Source organism: Melospiza melodia, unplaced genomic scaffold, assembly GCF_035770615.1.
Source record: "Melospiza melodia melodia isolate bMelMel2 unplaced genomic scaffold, bMelMel2.pri scaffold_35, whole genome shotgun sequence".
Taxonomy (NCBI): domain Eukaryota; kingdom Metazoa; phylum Chordata; class Aves; order Passeriformes; family Passerellidae; genus Melospiza; species Melospiza melodia.
The window spans coordinates 1,580,702-1,602,532 of record NW_026948670.1 but is presented as its reverse complement, the minus strand read 5'-3'; the positions used below and the strand labels follow the sequence as shown (position 1 = coordinate 1,602,532).

At 48.0% G+C, this 21,831-nt stretch overlaps 2 long non-coding RNA genes across 2 annotated transcripts; both read left to right on the top strand.

The window, feature by feature from the left end:
- Positions 1–8,797: 8,797 nt before the first annotated feature.
- LOC134434379 (uncharacterized) lies at positions 8,798–10,546 on the top strand. The gene is made up of 3 exons (XR_010031851.1): positions 8,798–8,898; positions 9,553–9,670; positions 10,503–10,546. It is a non-coding gene; the product is annotated as an uncharacterized LOC134434379 (long non-coding RNA).
- A 608-nt stretch (positions 10,547–11,154) lies between these two features.
- LOC134434332 (uncharacterized) lies at positions 11,155–21,160 on the top strand. Its single transcript, XR_010031846.1, has 3 exons — positions 11,155–11,244; positions 19,397–19,456; positions 20,775–21,160. It is a non-coding gene; the product is annotated as an uncharacterized LOC134434332 (long non-coding RNA).
- The last annotated feature ends 671 nt before the right edge of the window (positions 21,161–21,831 follow it).

Here is a 21,831-nt window from a genome sequence, read left to right as displayed (position 1 = left end):
GCTGGACAGAACAGAAGCATTGAGTGTTGAAGAACAATTTGCATTTTCTTGATCATGTTTGTATTCATTTACTGGCTAAACTGGCCAAAGTGTAGGCACAACCAAGATTATTGTCCTGATCTCTTGCTGGCTGTGTGAAAGAACTATGTCATGTGGAGGGATGTTGATAAAGAAAAATACTCTCTGTTTGGGTTGACTTCTTCTATTCTGTGGGATTCAGCAGCCCAGGCAGTTTTGTCACAGCACTTGTTCATTTTCACTTGCCCACTACAGGTCACCTGAAGCGTGTATTCAGAGGTGCTGATCCTGAGGTGAGTGAGAAAGGAACATTTCATGTTCCTGGTGCTTAAGAATTGTAGAGCAAGCTGTGAGCTTGGCCTGTGGCAGTAGAGTGTAGAGGGCCAGCTGGGCAGGCTGAAAGAAAATCCATTTCCATGTCTGCAGCAGCAATAACAAAGGCATTGCTGGTTATTTCCCCATTTTCCATTTCAGAACTTTCAAGGAATGAAAAGCTCATTTTGCAGAGAGAATGTTGCTTCTTGATAGTAGCCAGGGCGAAATGTCTAATTCAGAACTATTAGCAATTCTGTTGAATTAGCCCATTTAAATTTAGTGTCAGTGACTTAGAATCCCATTGTTATCAAAGTTTCTGATTTGTTCTTAGCAGAGCTGGTTGTAGAAATAGAGCTGAATAGCATAAAGTGCTGAATAGAAATAAGGTTATAAATTATAGGTAACTTTCTGTCCCTCACACTGCTGTCTGTCCACAGATCACAGAACCAACAGCAGTCTCTCCCCTGGCTCCCTCTGCTCATGGAGAGGAGGCCGAAGAGGAGGCAAATGAGGTGGATGAGCACCAGCCTCCAGCTGTGCTCACACCACAGCATGAACATTCTGAGCCAGTAAGTGCCAGCTGTGTGTGCTGCTGTCTTTAGTGCAGGGCAGAGCTGCAAGTTTCTGACCAGCCAGCACTTGCTGTTGCTGGCTGAGGATGCTGAGTGCTGGAGTCCTGCCAGGACCCGGTGATTGCCCCCAGCCTGTGACAGCTGGACAATGGGCTTTGGTCTGTCATGTTTAGGCACCAGCTTCCTGGCATGTTGATAGGGGCCAGCCTGAAGCACAAAGGCTCCCTGTTCCCAGAGCAGGGAGCATGTCAAAGACACTGTGCTCAGCCTTGTTGGATACACAGGGGACACTGTGGCGTGGAGAGACCTGTCCCCCTGCACAGACTGGCCAAGTCGCTGCAGGCACAAAAAAATGTTGATCTGACCACACAAGTTCTTTCTGGTGCTTTGTCTCCACAAACTTCTTGGGTGTGTTTACTTGGGAGTATTTCAGAGACACACTGGAGATGTAGAGTTGCTGCTTGAAGTCAGGGATTTTGGTGCCTTTGTTGCCAGGTTGCTCTTTTGCCTCTTCAGGCAGAGCAGCCGGTAGCAGAGCAGATAGGTGCTCTGAGTCTGCCTGTTCCTTGGTCTTTGATAAGCTGCAAGGAGATGACTGTGTTGTCCATGAAGCTGTGGGGGGGCATTCTTGTCAGGCGTGGCAAAAGAAACAAAGGGAGTAGTTCTGAATCCTTCTTCTGAGGCAAAAACCAGACACTGCATGTGTCTGTTGATACCTTCTATTGTGTAGTCTGCTTTGAAAATTGCATTGGAGCCTAGAATGGGAGCAAAGCTGCAAGTCCTTGACTGCTGTTCTGTAATGCTAAAACCAGGGTGTACACCTTGCAATGGTGCCTGCTGTATCTGAAGTGCAATGGGCACCTTTGTGGCTGGGGAGCTGCGTGGGCCCAAAGGACGCAGGGCTGGCGGCCGTGAGCAGCTGAAGATGAGGCAGCGTGGGGCCAGGGGGCCCAGAAGGCCAAGGGCACGGTGGCTGTGCCAGCAGCAGTGGGGCAGCAGGAGCAGGGCAGGGAGCGTGGCCTGTGCTGGGCAGCGCTGCGGCCACAGCTGGAGTGCTGTGTGCAGCTGTGGGCCCTGGGAAGCAGAAAGTCATGGAGGGGCTGCAGCGTGGGCACAGAGGGACAGGGGAGCTGGGCAAGGGGTGCAGCACAAGGCCAGGGAGGAGGGGCTGAGGGAGCTTTAGCCTGGACAATGGGGGCTCATGAGGGACCTTCAGGCAGACTGCCATTGATCCCTGCCTTGGATCCATAGAGCCAATGCTCAGCACGAGGGCTGTTTCCCTGCCAAACATCCCTTCACTGCATCCAAGTGCTTTAGACACTGGAGTGGGTAACACTTTCATATTTTGTTTGTTTATTTGTTTGTTTGTTTGCTAGAAGGAGAAGCCTTGTGTAATTTCTCCTTCTCCAGGGAGCAAGGGAGCTTTTTCTCAATCTTTCCTGCCCTTTTCCAGCACTGGCAGAAACACATCACTTTCAGGTTAACGGCTCCTGTGTCTTTTGGCAGCCCAGGGAATCAGTGTGTGTTGTGTTTGGGAATTGAGCAGGAAATCAATGCCCTTGCATTCCAGCTGCTGCTGAGAGATTAGAGGAGCTGGAGGGGCTGGGCTGCATTTCTGACTCCAGCCACTTTAGCCCCATCAGTGTGGTCGAGTCCAAGAGAAGAACTTGCCTGAGCACAGATGCACAAAGAGTGCAGTTCCCAGTGCAATGCTCTGGGTCTGGTTGCATTCCCTAGGGACCCGCACGCTCCAGATTCCCCAAGAGTGTGGGTTACTGAAGCAACAGGAGAGCAAGTTCAGGATGGCAGCTGATCGGGGCACTGCTACTGAGTGCTGATGTGTGTAGTGACAAAGGACAGTATTGATTCATGGTGACCCCCCTGTGGGGAATAATGTGCTTTGGCTCTATGATTTAGAAGGTTAAAGAAATGCTTTCTTAAGCAATGTTATATTACACTAGCACTATATTAAAACTCTACTATAGACACACTATACTAAAAAGCTGCTAAAGAAAAACTCATGACTGTCTCCAGATAGTCACAACACAGCCTTTATCTAATTAGCTAATCAAGCTAAACAACTAACACTAAAATGCAATTAACAAATCACTTTCAGTAAACAATCACTATAACACATTCTATGTGTACTAAACAACAAGAACAGCAAGTATAGATAATAATTGTTTTCTCTTCTTCTCTAAGTTTCTCATTACCTTCCCTTAAAAAACACCTAGGAGAGAGAATTATATCTCTCTGTGTTCAAAGAATGTAAATACCACAGCACAGTAAAGAGAGATTATAAAAGTGAGATCTGTCTATCTGTCTATTGAATCTTCCTGGCTCAGCTCCAAACCAGTGGAAGATGCAAAGCTCACCTAAAGGCATCCCTTCAGGAGAGGAGTAGAGACAAGTTCCACTGACTGATCCTGAACAGGAAGAGATGTTTCCCCCTCCAGAGATGGTTGCTTTTCCCCTCATGTTTTCCTGCTCCAGCCTTTTCTGACCTGAAGCCTTCATTTGTCCTTTAAAGTTTTGCATGTCCTAAGGGAACTATCCCATGCTGTAGCTGGGGTCTGGTGACTTTGCTCATACACGCATTACATGACCCATGGTTTCCTTCACTGGCATCCCTAGGGCTGTGTGAGTGCATTCGTTAATGGGGCCCTATGAGAAACTCTGTTACTGCTGGTCAGAATTCTCAGTTGACAAAAGAGGGAGAAGAAACACCGTGGTCCTCCTCCATGTACTGAGATGGCCATAGAGGTTCTCTGACTTCCATCAGAGATCTTTGCATGCATCCTTATCTCCTGGATGACCCGGTTTTCTAACAAGAGTGTGGATGTCAGGAAGAAGGAATGCTGGTGCAGGCCTGAAGAGCAGGTGAACTCCAGAAGTGTCTCTCACAAGGAGTGAGCTCACCCAGGAAGCCCCTGCAGAGCCAGGATGGAGCTGTGGGACAGGGCGGGGAGTCAGTCACTACTGAAAGACAAACAGGACATGGCAGAAGCAGGGGGAGGCCCTCACCAGACCCTTGAGAAATGCCACCCCTTCCCTGTCAGCTGCCTGAGAGGCTGCTGGAGCTTCAGTCCCAGATGGCCCCTGATTGTAGAGCCAGGGTCACTTTGGAATCTGTGCCTCCCCTCGGGCAGAGAACGACCCAGGAGAGCAGCAGCACAGTGCTTTGGGAACGTGTGAGCCCAGCAGTCTTTGAGTCTTGGCCCACAAAGGGCGTATGGGAAGCTGAAACCCATCTTCTCTTGCTTTCTGTGCAGGTGCTTCTAGAGAAAGAGCAGGAGCACACTGCCTCATCTGAGCTGCCATGCCAGACTCAGGGAGAGCTGTTCCCTGCCCGAGGGCAGGAAGAGCAGCTCAGGCAGCAGGTGGAAAAGCCACAGGAGAATGGCCAGGTGAGCCTGACTGGCCAGGGCACAGAGGGAAGGGCAGGGAGAGGGGCATAAACCAGAGCTCTTGGGACTGAGGAGGCCAGGAGTCCCACAGGCACTGGAAGCACAGAGCCTTGGAATCTGCAGAGATCAGCACCAGGACAGGATGGTTACAGTGGAAACAGAGCTGGGTAGGGAAGCAGAAAGAAAGGGCTGAATAAATGTGGTTTTGAGGCTAAAAGAGGGAAAAGCTGAGCCTGATGGCAGCTCTCAGTCACTTGCTCTGCTTTTGTGTGTACAGAACATCAAGGCAGAGCCACAAGCAGAGCTGCCTGGAGCTCAGAGTGCCATCATGGCAGTGAAGAGGAGGAATGAAGACATCCAAGAGGAGAAGAATCTCCCTATGCAGAGGGGCAATCCACAAAAACAGGTGAATGCAGGAATGGCAGCCACTCCACTCATCAAAGAGAGTCCTTTCCGTTGTTGTTTACAGAAAATTGACGAAAAGCTGGAGGCACAGCTGCAGGAAACTGAGGCTAGGATCAAGGTAAGGAAGAAGAGGCTAGACGAAAAAATTAAAATCATCAAAGAGAAAATGAATTGCCTCCTTCAGGAGCAAAAGGCTCTAGAAAAGCAAGCGAGTGAAATAGCAATAGGCACTGCAGTCACCCAAGGGGTGGTTTCTGCCCTCCTTGCCTTTCCAGTGCAGAGCAGCAGGGGTGGGTGATGCCTCTGAGTGCCATCCTGATGAGGCCTCTGTCAGAGCTGCTCTCAAGGACACTTCCCGCTCTGCTGGATCTCAGCTGATGCTCTAGACAGTGGCATTACTCCTCTGGCCATTTAGCCAGCAGTCATCCGAATGAACTCCTGCTGGTTTCTTCCAGGTGGCCTTGTTTCTTGAGGTGTTTTTGCAGGTGAACATGGTCACTCACATAGATTTGGAAAACGAGCCACAAGCTGTCTGTATCCCTTCTGAATGCTCCTGTCCTTTTCTTTACTTTCTTCCTAGTCGATGACTCCTGGCTGACGGGCACAAGCTGTAGTCTCTGACTGCTTTGTTCTGTTTGACTTGAGGTGGAAGTGTCGCCATCCTACCTGGCAGCCTGCAGAGAGTTCCAGCAAATGACGGGCAACCAAGAGCCGCGAGGCTGGCATGAGGCCCAGGAACTGAACCACCCAGAGATGCTGCAGGATAAGCTCGTCCTGAGGAAGATGCAGGAAAAGAGAATTTCATGGCAGGAGGTAGAACATTAGAATGAGGAGCTGCAAATGTATCTGCAGACCTAGGAGGGGGAAAGGAGTCTTTGGGAGGAAGTGGAGCGGTCGTGGCTGCAGTCATCCTTTAGAACAAGAAACTGGCTATGAACTCGAGTAAAAGCAGCCTTTGCTTTTGACCATTTGGTTTCACAAGTGGACATCCAAAGCAATCCAGTTGAGGAGCTCTGCATGTGGCTGACAGCAGCTTCCTAAGGGCTTGCATTTCAAATGGCAATCTCTCTTGCATTTCAGGGCAATCTCTGCCACACCTTCCTGACATCAACTCATTTCTTGTCTCAGATCTACACCGACTCTGACACTGAAGCTGCTGCAGAAGCAGCAGTGCCGTCCCAAGGAGCCTTTGCTCCCCAGCTGAAGAAGTGGAGCCTGAGCCCTTGGTTCACCTCCCGTGCTGACCCAGCTGCTGCTCAGCAACAGGAGATGGCGGGTGACTCCCTGGAGCAACAGAGTACGTCTGGTATCTTTCTTATCTGAGGGACAGTGTGTTGTGTGCACATGTCAGCATAGCTGTACCAAAGGGTTCTGCTCAGTTTAGTGTCACAGAAGTGCTGGCAGTGCTCCGAGGCAGCAAGAGAGAGCTCTGGGTGTTCCTGCTGCCTCTGAGGGCAGCTTAGACTGGCTGGAGTTTGCCTGGGCTTCCCTCTCTGCCGAAGGCAGAAGCAGGGATTGTTCCTGGATCAGCAGAAGGCTGTGACTGCTTGAGTCCTAGCCACTGGCACAAGTCCTGCTGCGATCAGTCTCTAGGAGAACACATCAAGCCCTTTGTGATTCTGCAGCACAACCCAATGAATCTGCTTCTTGCCCTTAACGGCTGCCAGTGCTGTGCTCTCAGATAAGATCTGGTAGGGTTGAGACCAGAGCCCAGTGGATTCTGTGTCTACCATCACCAGTTGGGACAAAAAGGGCACTGATCTGCGCCTCGGTGTGGCTGATCTCAAAGCCCATCCTGTTGTGTCCTGAATGGGGGCAACAGCTTGTCCGGGGCTCAGGCTGACTCTGGCTTCTTCCCATCAGTGCCTGTCAGTGCTCATGCTGGGGCTTTGCCAGCCTTGCTGTGGTCACTGCCCTGCCCCTGAGGGCTGTGGGAATGCAGAGGCTGGAGCCTTCCTTAGCTGGGAGGGTCCCGCTGCTGCCCGGCTGCTGCAGCGCGGAGCTGCCTGAGGCTGCAGCCCCTTCTCTGGGCGGGCTTCTGCCTCGCACGGCCTGGACTCACAAGAGGTTAAGCATCTCCTCTGGGCAGCTCTCTGTGTCACAGGGACGCCTGGGGAGCTCTGCTGTCCTCTGTGCCCGTGCCCGCCGTGCCGGGTTGGGAAGATGGGGACGTGTGCGGTGCCGAGAGGGCGAGTGCAATGGGAGCGACTGATCCGCGCTGTCAGGGTGAAGAGAAGCGGCGCGTTTCTTCACGCGGGGTACGGGCAGGGGCGTCTTTGGGCTCAGCCTGCTCATAAAGGGTGAGGGTCCTGATGCTGGAAGCCCCGTGGGGATTGTTTCTAGCATGAGCTGCTCTGGTTTACAAACACAGAGGCATTCTTCTGGCAAACTGCTGCAAGGTGGAAAAGATTGGGAACACTTGGCAATATTCTGAACTTGGCATCTGTTCAGAGGAATTGATTCTAGATGTCCAGGTGCATTTAATCTTAGCAAGTAGAAAACCTTTTCTAAATCTCACAGTGTTTATTCCCAAGAAAACAAAGGCACTGTTAGTTCCAGCTCTTCTTAATGTTTCTAGATGACAAACTTACTTGCCTTGCTAGGTATTCTCTTCTGGTCTCAGTCTCCTCTGAATGTATCTCCCTGTGCTTCCCTGTGTGCCTGCTGTCAAGAGGTCTCTCACTTCAAAGGATGCTGGAAATCAGTCTCTGTGCCAGCCACTTGTGCTGTGGGCCTGCTGTTCTTCTCTTGTTGTTCCAGTTGCTGTTCCTGTTGTTGTTAGCCAGCTGTCCACAAAGGGAGGGATCAGACCCCCAGACAGTGGGGCTGCCTTTTGTATCTCCTAGAAGGTGAGATCTCTGCTTAGAAGTGAACATCTTGCATTTTGTTTCCCTCAGAGAGAATGGTGAAGATGGAAAATCCTTTTCTAAAATACATTGAACTGGAAAATATTGGCAGTGGGTGAGTCCAAGCAATGTTAATTTTACAAAACTATGCATCAGATATTTTGCTGGCGGAATAGGTATCAAGTGTGAAGTCAGGTAAGCTGCAAGTGTGTTCAGGTACTGGGCTTAGATTGTCAGTGCTGATCAGAATTTTTAAGTGTGCTCAGAAGGCATTGTCAAACACATCTCAATGCTTCCAGTGTCCTGCAGGTCTGCGGTATTTACAGCACAGATCACCTGTGTGGGCTGGCTTTCACTGCAAGATCTAAATGGCTTCTCCTCTCTCTGCTTCTGTTTTGTTTCTAGGACTTTTGGAGATGTTTGTAAAGCACTTGACACTGCCACAGGAGGAGAGGTAAATGTCAACAGCCCCTGCAGACTCTGCTGCACTCGAGGGCTTTCCCCTCTGGTGTGAGCTGTGGCTGGAGCTTTGGGCAGAGCTGTGCTGAAAAGGCACAAGAAGCACAGACTGGTGCCAGCCCACAAAACACATTTGGGACTTTGTCCTCCTCAGCTGCCGGAAGGAAGGCACGGAGGGCAGCGGTTCCTTTCAGAGAAGGACGCGCTCACTCGCTCTCCATTGCTAAAACAAAGGTGGTGCCTTTGAGCACCTCACTGCTCTATCGGGCTACAGCTTCAGAGTCCTGAATTCTCATTTCTGGCTGCCAGCAAATCCATCTGAAAGTTACTGGTAGTTCCTTAGCCACCTGCAGTGCTGCACTTGGGAACTGCACATAGGGAGAGATCAGCAAGGCGTCCCTGAAAGCCCTAAGCCCTGCCCATAGCCCAGGATGTATCCACAGAGTATTAAGGCAAGGATTACTTCTTCTGAATCCCAAATGACGCAGCAGAGAGTGTGGTCAGAGGTTTGTGGGTGATAACTGAGACACCGCTGTTACCAAGTGGTCAAGGCAAAATGTCAGTGGCCCCACGTGTCCTGTGACTGGCTCCCAAGGGAGCAGAGAAATGGGCTGTTGGAATGTCAGTTCCTGATTACTGCAGTGCCTAATCACAAGGCAGTTTGGCACACCTCAGCTGTGTCATTGCAAAATCACTCGCTCCACGTGTCTTGTGGTCTCGTGCCACCAACCTCTCAAGTTACTGATTTTCAATATCATTTTAGGTGGCCATCAAGAAAATACAGCTTCAAGGACTGAGGAAGAAGGAACTAAAAGTCAACGAACTCATGGTCATGAAGGTGAATAGAAATCCCAACCTGGTCAACTGTTTAGACAGGTGAGTTGTGCTTTTGTCCCATGAATGTTTGTTTACATATTGCAAACATGCAAGGTAAAATCCCCCTTTGGTCACTGGCAGAAAATAGAGCTGTAATTATTGGCTAATTATTATTGCTCTTTTCATCTCCAGTGGATGGGAAGAGATTGCATTTTGTTTGCATGAGTCTTTGCTGGCACATGGTATTGGAAAATTTTTCAAAAACCCGGATGAGTTGTGTCTTAATAAATCAATGATCTCTATATTCACAGCCACCACTTTGTTTTGGAGCTTGATTTTATTCACGTGTCTTCTTACATCCAGGTAAACTAACAAGGATTTCCCTTGGATTGTTGCCACTGTTTTCCATTGCTATGCATGCCAGGAAGACTAGGTGCTTTTTTTCCAGAAACACCATGCATGACAGGTTTTTTTATCTGGGCTGTTACTAAACTGCACATTTTGCTTGCTGCCCATCTAAGACATCTTTTTTGCAGCTGTGCCTTTCTCCTTGAGACTGCACAGATGGCAAACAATGCACAGCCAAGAGGGAATGTCTCTTCCTTTATTTTGTCTTTGTCTCAAAGAGACCTGAAAAGAAGAACCAACCTGTCTTTTCCAAACAGCAACTTAGCCATGTACATTCATCTCCACGCCCTTGTTTCCTTCTTTCAGCTACCTTGTGGGTGAGGAACTGTCCCTGGTTATGGAGTACATGGATGGAGGCACTCTGAGCGATGTCATCAGCCAGACCTACCTGTCGGAAGATGAGATGGCAGCCATCAGTCGGGAGGTCAGCAATCCCATCTGTGTTTCCAAGGGCTTGGGCAGGATTGTCTGGGAAACGGGGCCTCAGAGCTGGAGTGATTTCCTGTGCCAAGCTTTGTTTCTGTGTTGCTGGTATGCTATGGGCAAGTAAAAGCATCTCAAGTGAAAGGCCTGCCATTGCCCCTTCACTCCCTGTACTCAGTGCCAGTACTCTTATCTCCTGCTGTTGTATTCTCGCTCTGTCTCTTGTATTTGTATTTTCTGTTCTCTACCTTGCCTCTCTAAATGTTTGCCTGGAGTCTGCCTTCACTGCATTCCTTGCCTGTAAAAGGAAAGGTGCTGGTGGCAGGATTTGAAATGACCAGAAAAGAAAAAAATACTCATTTCTCACAGTCCTCAGCTGAAAAGGATAGAAGTGCAGCCAAAATGCTCTTTGCTTCCGCAGAGTGACTGGTGTGATACTTCCAAGCCTGTGCTGAGGCCAGCAAGAAAATCTTTTCCATGCAGCCTCCCACCCAAAAGTGATCCACTAAACACCAAAGGGAGGGACTTTTCCTTTCCAAACCCCTCCTTTGTCCTCTGCAAGGAAAAAGCACGTCTACTGCAGCAGGAGTCGTCCTGGCTGGTTTGCAGGGGACAGCCTACAACAGCAGGTGCTGTTGCTCTTTCAAAAGCTGATGTGCCTTTCCTCAGAAAGGTCCTGCTCTGCAAGTGTTGGAGCAGCAAGCTCTTCCTCTCAGTGGCCATTACTGTTCTGCCCTTACTCCCCATTCCCCCATTCGATTCTTTGTTTTCTTTCTTGTGCGATGAAGTCACATCACTCATTTTTGCCCTCCTCTTTCTGTTTTCTCTCTCAGTGCCTGCAAGGACTGGATTTTGTTCATTCAAACCACGTCATCCACCAAGATGTGAAGAGCAGCAACATCCTTCTCAGAACTGATGGTTCTGTCAAGCTGGGTCAGTATATTCTTGGTCAGGTGCAGCGTTCCAGGGATGTGGGTGTGGGGCTGCTTGGCGTGACTGCCAGCTCCCCAAAAATGGTGCTGGTGGCAGTGCAGGGACCCCTGCTGTGAGCTGAGGGCACAGTTGCAACGTGCACAGAGGTAGAAGGAGCCACAAGCAGTCAAGAGTGGCCTTGCTCTGTGTGTGTCCCTTCTAGACAGAGGGATCTACAATCTAAAGCTTCAGGGGAATAAAGTCCACTGCTGTGAGCAGCATTAAGAAACCTGGGTTTTTTTGGAAGTGGCCAATTCCATACTCCCTTGGCTAAAGCCCCAAGGAAATCGAGTGTGGACAGTTCTCCAGGAGATTCAACAGCACATTCTTAGTCCGAGAGTGGGGAATTCTTTCGCTTGGTTTCCTAATTGGAGCTGGCTTTCACGGTTTGTTGTTTTCTCCACAGCTGACTTTGGCCTCTTTGCTCAGCTCAGCCCTGAGCAGGGCAGACGGAGCTCCGTGGCCGGCGCTGCTGGCTGGCTGGCGCCTGAAGTGGTGACAGGCCAACCATGTGGCCCCCAAGTGGACATATGGTCTTTGGGAATCGTGGGCATCGAAATGGTGGAACGAGAAGTTCCTTCCTGGAATGCAACTCCTGTCTTGGTAAGGTGCAAATACTCACTGATCCCACTGTCTTTCTCACCTGTCCTATGCTCGGTGTGCCATTGGACAAAATCCCATTGCCATCTGCTGGCACCACTTCCACCAAGGTCTCCTTCTAAAAATGCCCCTGCAACACATCAGCATCTGCTGTAGCTTTGGTTGTATCAGAAAGGGAAGTGGCAGTTCAGAAACCTAACCAGTTCAGAAACCTGCCATTTTGGCCTCCAGCCATGCCTGGCATTTCTCACTTGATTTTTGAACAATGTTGGAACTCTGTTTCTGAAGGACAAGAATTTTTCAGTGGAGAGGGTAGACATGTGATAAACATCCTGAGCAATGGAGGTTAGACCTTCCCAGTTTCAATTTTATAGAAAACATAAGAAAAAAAGGAAAAAGAAAAGTAAAGAAAAAAGGAAAAGAGAAAAAACCTACTACCAAAGCAATGCCCAAGCAGTTCTGCTTGCTTTTTCATTTTTTAAACACAGCTCTTCTCTTCCATTCTGTAGCATCTTTTCCAAATCCTGTGGATCTTCAAAACTTTCAGGCTTTCATGTCATCTGTACATTGTTCAGTCACGTATGTGGGTGGCCTGGATAAGTTTAGGATGTGTTTTTCTCTGACTGCAGTTAGAATTTTTTGCCAAACCCTTGGCTGTTTCTTGGTATTTTAACAAGTTGATGAGCTTGCAGGCAGGTGCCTGGGCTGGGATCCAGCATGGGCAGTTGACACCGGTGCTGTGTTTCTTTACCTCAGGAGCAGGGCCATACCTGGCCTGCACTGTTATAATGACAGGGAGAGCTCCAGCTCCCCACCATGGCCAGTGGCTGAGCTCAGCTGAGAGTCAGGATAAATCCCTCTTTGTCACCTCTGGTGATGTGGGAAAAGGACAGAAAGCCGCATAAATTATTTGTACACAAGGGGAGTGCATTGCCATTTCTGGCTTTGAAATTCTCCTTTGGGTTAAAGAGGATAATAGCAAAGTCTCTTTGGTCACCATCTATTTCAGTGCCAAGAGCACAGAGTTATCATAACAATGGTGGGCATTTTTATGGAGACTCCAAGGCCTCTTGCCATTGTTCTTTTTGTCTATTTGAGATGGATTCTGCAAGTTGAGGTTTGAATAGTTCCAAGTTGGTGTCTTATGTTTCTAAATACCATCTTGCAAAAGCAGAATGAGCTCTCTCCCTCTGACTTGTCAGCGTGTTAGAGCTTGGTTCCACATGAACCACGCTGGATAAGGATCAGCTGATGTCTTGCCAATCTGCACTGTAATTCCTTGGCCTGAGGAGTATCAGAAAGACCTGCTGAGCTCCATGGACACTGTCAGCTGCATGGAAGTGAGCATCCTTGGCCTTGCTGAAGAAACTGGAGCTCAGCTTAGGTTAGATGCTCTTGAGCAGGACAAAGGCTGGAATCCTCAGGGGTTTCCAGAGGCCTGCGTGCCCAGAGGGACTGAGTTCTGGGGAGCAGCTGGATGTTTCTGCACATCATGGAAGGGGATTGCCAGACAGCTCAAGCCTCACCACAGGCAAACACTCCCCAGCTCTTCTCAGGCAACATTTTCTTTGGGTTTCAAGTTGTTCCCACTTGTCTGTCTGTGAAGATGCCCCTAAAACCACAAGGCAAGCCTCTCAGAAGTGGTGTTACATTTCCAGAAATGAAGAAAAGAAGCCCAAACACATGAAAGTTGCTAAGGCACTGGTTTTTAGAGAGGAACTTAACCCCCTGTGCAGTTTCTTCTCACTGGGAAACGTGCCTGAAACCTGGGCATGAGGGTGTAAAGGCCACAGAGTCTCTTCTGCTTCTTGTGCAGTGCTGCTGAAACACTCAGTGACCGTGTTTCTCTCCCAGCCCAAGCCACATTCTGCCCATCACCAAGCCAGAGCCTGGTGATGTGGAGAGCCTGCCAAAACCTCCCATTTGTTTCCTGGCACTTTCTGGGATGGGCCTACCATTCATGCATTGACTTGTGTAGCCAAATGAGTCGAGGGTGACCGTAGGGATGGAACCTCTCCTTCTGATTTGACCATGACAGGTTTTTCGTTTCCATGTAAGGAAAGCAGAAATTTTCAGACTGCTGAGAAACAGAGCTGCAGGTGGCTCCTGTGTGTCCAAGCAGGCGTTTTCATCCCAGTACATTTGTGCATGGATCATAATGTGTCTGTGTTGAAGATGAGATTCCAAAGATTTGTTTCCTTACCTGAGGAATACCTGGTGGATTTTCTTTCTTTCCCTCCAATTCCCATTCTTTTCAAGAACAAAGCAAAAAGCTTGATTAGGTTTGTTTTGTGGCAGCGGTGCTTAAGGGACCAAGAAGCACTGCAGAAATACTTTCCATGTACTAACCCTTGGATACAGTAGAGTTAGTATAGCAAAGTCCTTCTTCCAAAAAGCCTCTCAAGCTGGTATGAATCGTCAGGGAAGGAAATGTGCTTGTGCTGATGTAGTTCCCACTAATTAGGTCAGTCAATGTAATCAGCCGCCAAGGCAAGATCTGTGAGATGTTGGAGAGGCTGTGGCTGCATCGGAGTTTGGGTTTTTGGTTGGTAAAGGAAAGTCATCTCTGGGTCTCTGCCTGGGCAGAAACTGCCACTGCAGAGTGGAGCTTAATCAGTGGGATCTGGGAGAGCAGTGACAGATGGGAAAGAAGCAGGTGGAGCGTGGTGTCTCCTTTTTCCCCAGCCCCAACTCCTGATAGCCACAGGAGGAAGACAAAAGCTGCAGCAGCCCAACCTATTTTCATCCTGCCTGCGTGACTTCCTGAGCTGCTGCCTGCAGAGAGACGAGGCGCGGCGCTGGTCTGCCAAGGAGCTCCTGCAGGTGAAATGTGAAGGGGCTGCAGGTGAAACAGGCTCTGAGGGATGGGCTCCTCCTCCACTCAAGTCCAAGGCAGCAGATGAGCTCCCTTCCTCCTCACCTCCACTCTTGCTGCTCTTCAAATGAAAACAGTGAGGGATCCTAGACTGGGCTGGGCTGGCAGGGCCCTGCAAAGTGTCCTCTGGTGCAAGTGTCCTGCAATGAGCAGGGACATCTTTAAAGACATCAAGTTTCTCAGAGCCCTTTCCCACTGGAGCCGGAATGGTTGCAGGGATGGGGCACCTACAATCTCTTGGGGCAACCTGTGCCAGGGTCACACCATGCTCCGAGTAAACAAGTTCTGATTAGATCCTATTTGTGTTAAAAAATATTCACCCACATCCTATTGTAACTGGCCCTGTTAAAAAAGATGTCCTCCACTTTCCTCAAAGCCACTCTGAAGTTTTGGAAAGTGGCAATAAAGTCTCCCTGGGGCCTGTTCTTGACAAAACTGAGCAACCCCACCTCTCTCTGCATTTCCTGAGTCAGAGAGGTCCTCTGGCTGTTTCTGTCACCTTCTTTTGTAATTTGGTGGGGTGTTCAGTTTTATGTAATGGCAAAAGAATTGAAGTAGAGCAATGCGGGTTCAGAGACATGAAATGGTGGTGGAGAAACCCAAGGAAGCCAGTCCCAGCTGAGCAGTCAGAGATTTGGCTGTGGGCAGGAGGGGCTGTGGGGGGTTCACTGTGAGCCTCTGAGGGGCCCCAGTTTGTGCCCCCCAGCCCACCCTCAGAGGTTTCTGCCCCGCAAACAGGGACAGGTGGGAGGGACTTGTCCCAGCCCCATCTGCTGCCTGGCACGCTCAAGCAGACGGGAACTGTGCCAGGGTTACTGCCAGGTTGTGTGGCAGAGAGGGAACTCCAGGGCCCAGTGCCACTGGGCTGGCCCTGCTGGGAAGGAAGGTGCCACCCAGCACACGAGGGGCAGGGCTTGGAAAGGCAGACACTGCTCTGTCTCCCTGTGGGAATCAGCACAGTGCCTGTCTTTCAAAGAGAGGGACCCATGTGAGCCATTGGAGTTTCCTGAAAAGAAGAAACTCCAAGGACAGAAAGCACCATTTCTAGAGCACTGGCAGGGCTAAAATCTCAGCAAGATGAAGACACCTGTATAAATGGATGAGTGGGATTCTGGGCCAGGTTTGCCTGTGATAGCAAAGTCTGCACATAAAGATGGAGGTGTAGACAGTCCCATTGTTCCTCTTCCTGCATCCTTCTAGGAGCAGGAGGAATCCTGTGAAGCACTGAGCTTGGAAAGTCATGGTTCATTGTTTTTTGTTGGTCTGTTTTTTTTCCCTTTGGGCAGCATCCATTTGTAAGATTTGCTGAGCCTGCGTCCAGCCTGGTGCCACTGATTGTTTCAGTGAAGAAGAGGAAGGAGACAAGAATGTGATAATCACATCAGGACCATTTATTCCTCAATCAGTTTAGAGTAGGATTGTAGGTTAGGATTAGGATTAGGATTAGGATTAGATTAAGGATAAGGATAAATATAAGGATAAGGATAAGGATAAAGATAAGGATAAGGATAAGGATAAGGATAAGGATAAGGATAAGGATAAGGATAAGGATAAGGATAAGGATAAGGATAAAGATTAGGATTAGGATAAGGATAAGGATTAAGATTAGGATGAGGATAAGGATAAGGATAAGGATAAGGGTTAAGGTAAGGGTTAGGGTTAGAGTAGGATTGTCTAATAGGACTGCAGAGTAGGATTGAAAATCAATAAAGTTTATGAAACCACAACTCACCTTGAAGATTCCCTTCCTTCTCACTCTGCGAATAAACTCGAGAATTCCTTCTGAATTGTCTGTTGTTTCTTAAAGGTGGAAAGAGAAACAGTGTCTTTGGCATGGTGTGAAAGTGGGGAAGGATGTTCTTCATTCATCCTCTCCAGACCACACTGCCTTTGGAATATGGCCCACTGGTCTGTTTTTTGGCCATCTTTGGTACTTCTATTTTAGGCAGAAAGGGCAATGGCATTTAAAGGCAAAAGCACAGGAAGAATGGGGCAGCCCAAACATCTTATACAGATGCAGGCCTTCAGCTGTGACTGGAGAGCATTGGGGCTCCCTAAATGCAATAATCTCTTTGGCTGGAGGAGAGCCTTGCTCAAGTGAGAAAGCAGAAAGATCAGAGAGGGTGCTCGGGAAGGTCTCCTGTGGTGCAGAGCTGTCAGCGCCTGTGAGGTGAGAGCGGGCCCGGCCTTGCCCAGGCTGGAGCCCCAGCAGAGCCCCGGCAGAGGCTGGAGCAGCCTGAGCCCCGGCAGAGGCAGGCTGGAAGGAGGCCCTTGGAGCTGCAAGAGGCAGCAGCCGGGCCCTGGGTGCCTCTTGCTGGGAGTGGGCGAATCCTCTGCTCTCAGAGCCCAGGTGGCAGCTGGCTGCTGCCGAGGGGAAGCGCAGCCGTGCTGGGCACAGCCCAGCCTGGAGGCATTGGCCGTCTGGAGTGTGCCCAGGAGCAGAGAAAGGCCAAGGGCAGCCGCGGGCCGCTGGGCTGGCTGAGGATTCCTCCTCTTCTGCCGGCTGCCCTGCAACTCCTGGCAAAGGCCAGCAGTGTGTGCAGCACTCTGGGCACCGGGGCAGGGAGCCGGGCTGCTCAGCAGGCTGGAGCACAGGGCAGCTCCTTCAGGCCCGGCACTTGTGCCAGGGAAGCGAGGCCAGCGTGAGGCAGGGACAGCTTGGCAGGGCCCATCTGCAGCAGCCAGCGCCTCACGCAGCTCTGGGAGGAAGCGCCTGCAACCCTGCAGTTCTGCACTGAGCCAGAGCAAAGGTGTGAGATGCAGAGTATTTGGCAGAAATATTCAGGCCCACCAGGCCAGCCTGCTTTGTGCTCTCTGGCACACCGCAAGCACTGTGCAATGCAGCTCTGAGCTGCTGGGAGAGAGGCAGTCGGGGATGTGCCTGAGGTGAGTCAAGGTTTTAGCTGAAAATGGAATTAGAATAATTGAAAAGCGCAGATGAGTCGAGGGGCCAGCTGGGAATAGAATTGGGATAGTAGGAGAATGCATGTTTTAGTTAAGATTTTAAAATGAGGTAAGAAGCTAAGTTAGTAACAAAGCTAGCAGCAATCATGTCCCTTAGTTAAAGAGTACCAAATATATTAGGAAGGTAAAGCTAGGAGTGACAGGGATAGAGAAAGCAATTGTGAAGACGCAGAGACCATAGAAATACCTTGCCTTAAGAATAATTGAACAGTTAGGAGAGGCTTGGACCATGAGCAGCAGGTCCAAAGGTCTCGCCAGCTAGCCATGGGAGAAGAATTCACCATGGGGATGACTGCTTTCTTCCTCCCATACAACCACTCCCTCATTTCATAATCCCACCGACCCAGTTAAGGTAGTACAATTGTGCAGCTGTAATAGATATTCAGCTGATAAAAATGCAAAGCAGGCAGGTAATAATTATGTATTATGGGTCCTTAGAAACCCAATGTAAAACCTTTTCTGTAGAAATAGAGAACAGGAGTCTGCAGCTCCTTGCACATGTCTTTGGAAACTAGTTCACATGTGTCCAGGGCTGCAATAAATACCCTTCTTTTCTACTATAATTGGCTGAAGAGTTGTTTGTCCGTGCTTCAAGGGTTATGCTGGAGTAGTGAACTGATTTGCATGGGAGCAGAAGAGTTTCAGCAGGCAATTTTTGGAAGAGATGGAAGGCTCTTGTGAGTGAAGGGAAAGCTATTTGGAATGGAGTAATGATCCCAAAGTCCATACAATTGTATCTTTGTGTCTGAATTGAAATCAGAATGCTTATAGATATCTTCATGCAATTTGTCTACAAATTTATCAAAGTCTTCATTCTTCTTTGGTGAATTTGTGTAAAAGACATAGTGTGTAACTCATCTGGAAGTGCAAGGATAGCATTATATGCCAGTTGTTGGCTCATCTGCAAGACTCGATCAATGCTCTCAGCCTGGGCAGTGGCAGTAGCCCAGGGCCCTTTGCCAAGTAACTGTTGTGCTGTTAAACCATACAGAGGATCACCCTGCACTCTAGGTCTTGCTGCTTCTTGAGCACACTTTTCCTCCCAGCTTTTATGAAACATCACCTGCTGATAGGGTGGCATTATAAGTCATATCAGGGTATGCACATCAGCTGGAATTATTCTGTTAGATGGAAAAATACACTGCAGAAGTGACAGTGCAAGTTGGGATTTTCAACCAAATTGTGAAATTACAGCTCTCAACTTTTCTACATTCTTCCAATTGAAAGGTTTTCAAACTCTACTGGCACTATTAGTTACTACAGGAAAACTTTCTACATCATTTGAGAGAAAAGTCCCTTCTACAATAGCTTCTGCAATAACTTTTTTCTACTTTCATTTCTGAGCTGCTTCCATTTCAGGGTCACATTCCAACTCTAATTCCAAATTCTTTACAGCGTGAGAGGGAGGATTTTGTTTAACTGGCTCGAATGCTGGCTCAGAGACAGAATGGAGGAGTTTTTGCAAGAGAGTGGCCATATTCAGCCAATGCCCAATCCAACCTGCTTGTAATAATGGACAATGAACACGTTCACAAAGAATGAATTATGGACATATTCAGAAATGGGCTCAGTATATCCTTGAAAAAGATACAAGAAGAAGAGTCATCAGGACTCAGCAAGTTTGTCAGCAAGTTTGGGAAAGTGAGCCATCGGTGGGCCAGACAACCCCAGCCAGACGTGTGAAAAATTAGATGATCCAATCAGCATTCTATTTTAGACGTGTGAACAGCTAGGATTAACCAATCATGTATTAGCTAGAGACACGTGGACAGTAAAGATTTATTATAAATAGAGTCTTTTTAGGAATAATAAATTTAGCTTCACTGGATCATATTGGTTATGTTGTGATGTCCCTGAACCTCCGCACCACGCACTTAAGGGTGGGTTGGTGTTGCCCATGAAATGTACACATCTGGGGAAGTGCCCTTGGCAGAGAGGGGCTGGATTGCCAAGGGAACTGCTTCCCCAGAAGACCCCAGTGAGACAGGTGCAAGTGTCTCCATTTGACTCCCTGTGTTTCCTTGAGTCCTTGAGGCCCCTTGCACTTTGCAGAGGGGCATGCAAAGGGAGAAGGCTGTGAAGAAATACCAATTATGTTCTCTTGATGCAGAGTGTGATTTTATACACTCTCTCCTATGGTGCAGATGCTCTTCATTTCTACTGTGTTGATTATTCTTATCAATACATATTTTAATTTGCTCTGGCATTCTTCCCATAGAAAAGCTTTCCTTGTGTATTTGATTCATGTCTGCAAATGTTGATACGTAACTTTAGGTACCTGAATTTAGCCCATTTCTCCTCTCGCTTTAATTTCAGAAAATGTCAGAATTACAGATGTACGCACTAAAGTATCCAAGATTTCTGTGCAACAGAAAGGTGAGTAAGCAGTAGTACAGTTCAATCTACATTACCTTTAGCAGTTACCAAAGCTAGTAGGTATTTAGAAAAGTGCACCTTCTTTCGGCAATATTACAAATAGATTGTTAAATAAAAATTATAATACTGGCTTTACAGAAATATTAAAATGGATTCTATATGTGTGATGTTAAAGTTGTGATCTTTATAACTTTGTTATAAAGATATAGTTGTGGGATCTCAGCACCTCAGGATGAAGGTGCAGAGTGACCGAGACCACCTTTGGGGGGCTCGGGAGTCCTGGAATATTGCCAGAAGTGTCTGGTGGCTGGACTTTGATCCTACACAGGAGATGACATCTGTATGAGGACTGGGAGGATTTTACTGGGTGAATGGTGAAGGGATAAGTTAGTTAGAGTATAAAACACAGGGTTTAGGATTTCTGTACAGGGGGGTCTAGAGAAGTAAGATGGAGGAATTGGGGCGTGTCCTGTCCTTCTTCTTCTTCTTCTTGGCCTCCATCTTCTGTGGTGATGGTGGCACTTTGGGATTGGTCTTTACTAGAAGCGCACCGGTTAATAAGGGTAGAAGGTATTGGGGAAAAATTATAAATATTGTATACGTAACTTCGGGTATAAAGATAAGTGACCGCCCTGGGGGCTCTCAGTGTGCCCATGGCTGACTTGCTGTGCAGACCTCTGTTGGGCCGAAAGAAAATCTTTTAGATAAACAATTAATAAACACCGAGACCGAAACAAGATCAGAAGTCTCTCCTTGTCCTTTAAAGCGCCAGGCTGCCCAAGGCCACTCTGGGTCTTTCCAGGCCACCTAAACAGCCGAGAAACCAACAATAGTTTTTATTTCTGTTGTTAATTAAAGCTTAGAGAGCTCCCAAGGCCTTGAACCTACTTGAGACTGATTTTGCAATAAACTATCTTTTAAAACTCTGTTTGGAAAGCAGAAGGTAGGAACATCAGTCATCTGTTGTGTTTGACTTTATTGTTATTTGAGATTGTAGTAAATACTGAGTATGAGCTGGGATGCTGATTGTAATTGCTCATCTTTCCAAAGATAGATATGGATACTATTAACATGTGCCCTGTTTATTGTTCCTAACTGACTAATTTACTGCAGTAGTTTTATAGAGCATTTTTATTGTTGTAATGTCTAAATGTAGTGGGACAATATATATTTGACTTGGGGTACTTTGGCATTGTTTTTCAAATAATAAAACCACTCTCTTCAGCCTGGTGAAGAAGAGTGAAGAAGAAATCTGCTTCTGTCCTTGTGTACAGCTATGGGTTTGTTTACATAGCTTCTCCTTCCCTTTTCTGCCTAGGCTTTCTCACCTGCAGTTTTCAGTAGAAAAGCAACAAACCTTTGAAAGGCTAAACCTCAACGTAACTGTGACCTTCAATCAACACTTCCTTCTTCCAATTTCTTAAGATCTCTTTGTCCTGGGCACTCAGTATGGCCTTTTTCCTCAAAGTTCTTTAGCTGTCTTGAATGCTTACAGCGTAAAAGGTAATCCCTGATCTATTTTCAACTCCCTGCTCAGATGCACACTGCTGGAAGGGAGCTAGGACTGGTACTGGAGACCTGGCAGCTTGTCCAGGAAGCAAAATTTTTGAAATAATGAAAATTTGGAGAAGCATGCAAGTCCAGGTGGTGAACTCAAATATGCAAGTACTTGCAGTTTCCTGACAGCACTTTACAGTTCAAGGGTATGGTCTCTTCTTACTTCTGTCCCTTAATGCTCAATCCTTGCCACATTTCAACTTCTTTTGCATTGTCATCTTCTGTGTTTTCTTCCTCTCTTCTTCTCTCTGTGACTTTCTATGCAGGACAGATAACCTGTCATACAGTGTCAGCTTGCTCAGTGACCTGAGTAGTGATATGATGGTGTAGAAATTGTAGGTGCACAGTAGGCAAACGTGTCATGCTTCTGTGTGCCCTCTGCCGGCAGACCTGCTTCCCAAACCTTCAGTCAGACTTGGAAAAAAGGCTTGTCACCACTACTTTGTTGTGGTTTATGCATTGATGAAGAAACACTTCCATCTCAGCCTGCTCAAGCCACTGCAGAGCAGGAGTTGTTGCTTTGGCAGCAGATGTGCTGGCAGGGTCCTTACAGCTCTGCAAGATGTGCCTCTCCTAGAACAGATTTTTGCATTTTTGTACAATAAAAACTATGCTTTAAATTGCACCAGTGTAAGTCATGCACTCCTGTAGATGTGTTTTCAGACATAGATATTTACATATATATGCCTAGTGAATGGCCTCCTGGGCAGCAGGAACAAATGAGGAAGGAAACTGGGCTGATAAAACATGCTTCTGCTTCAAGAAAAACCCCCCACAGTCTTCCCTTTCCAGAGAAGGCTATAAACTTTTTCTTGATT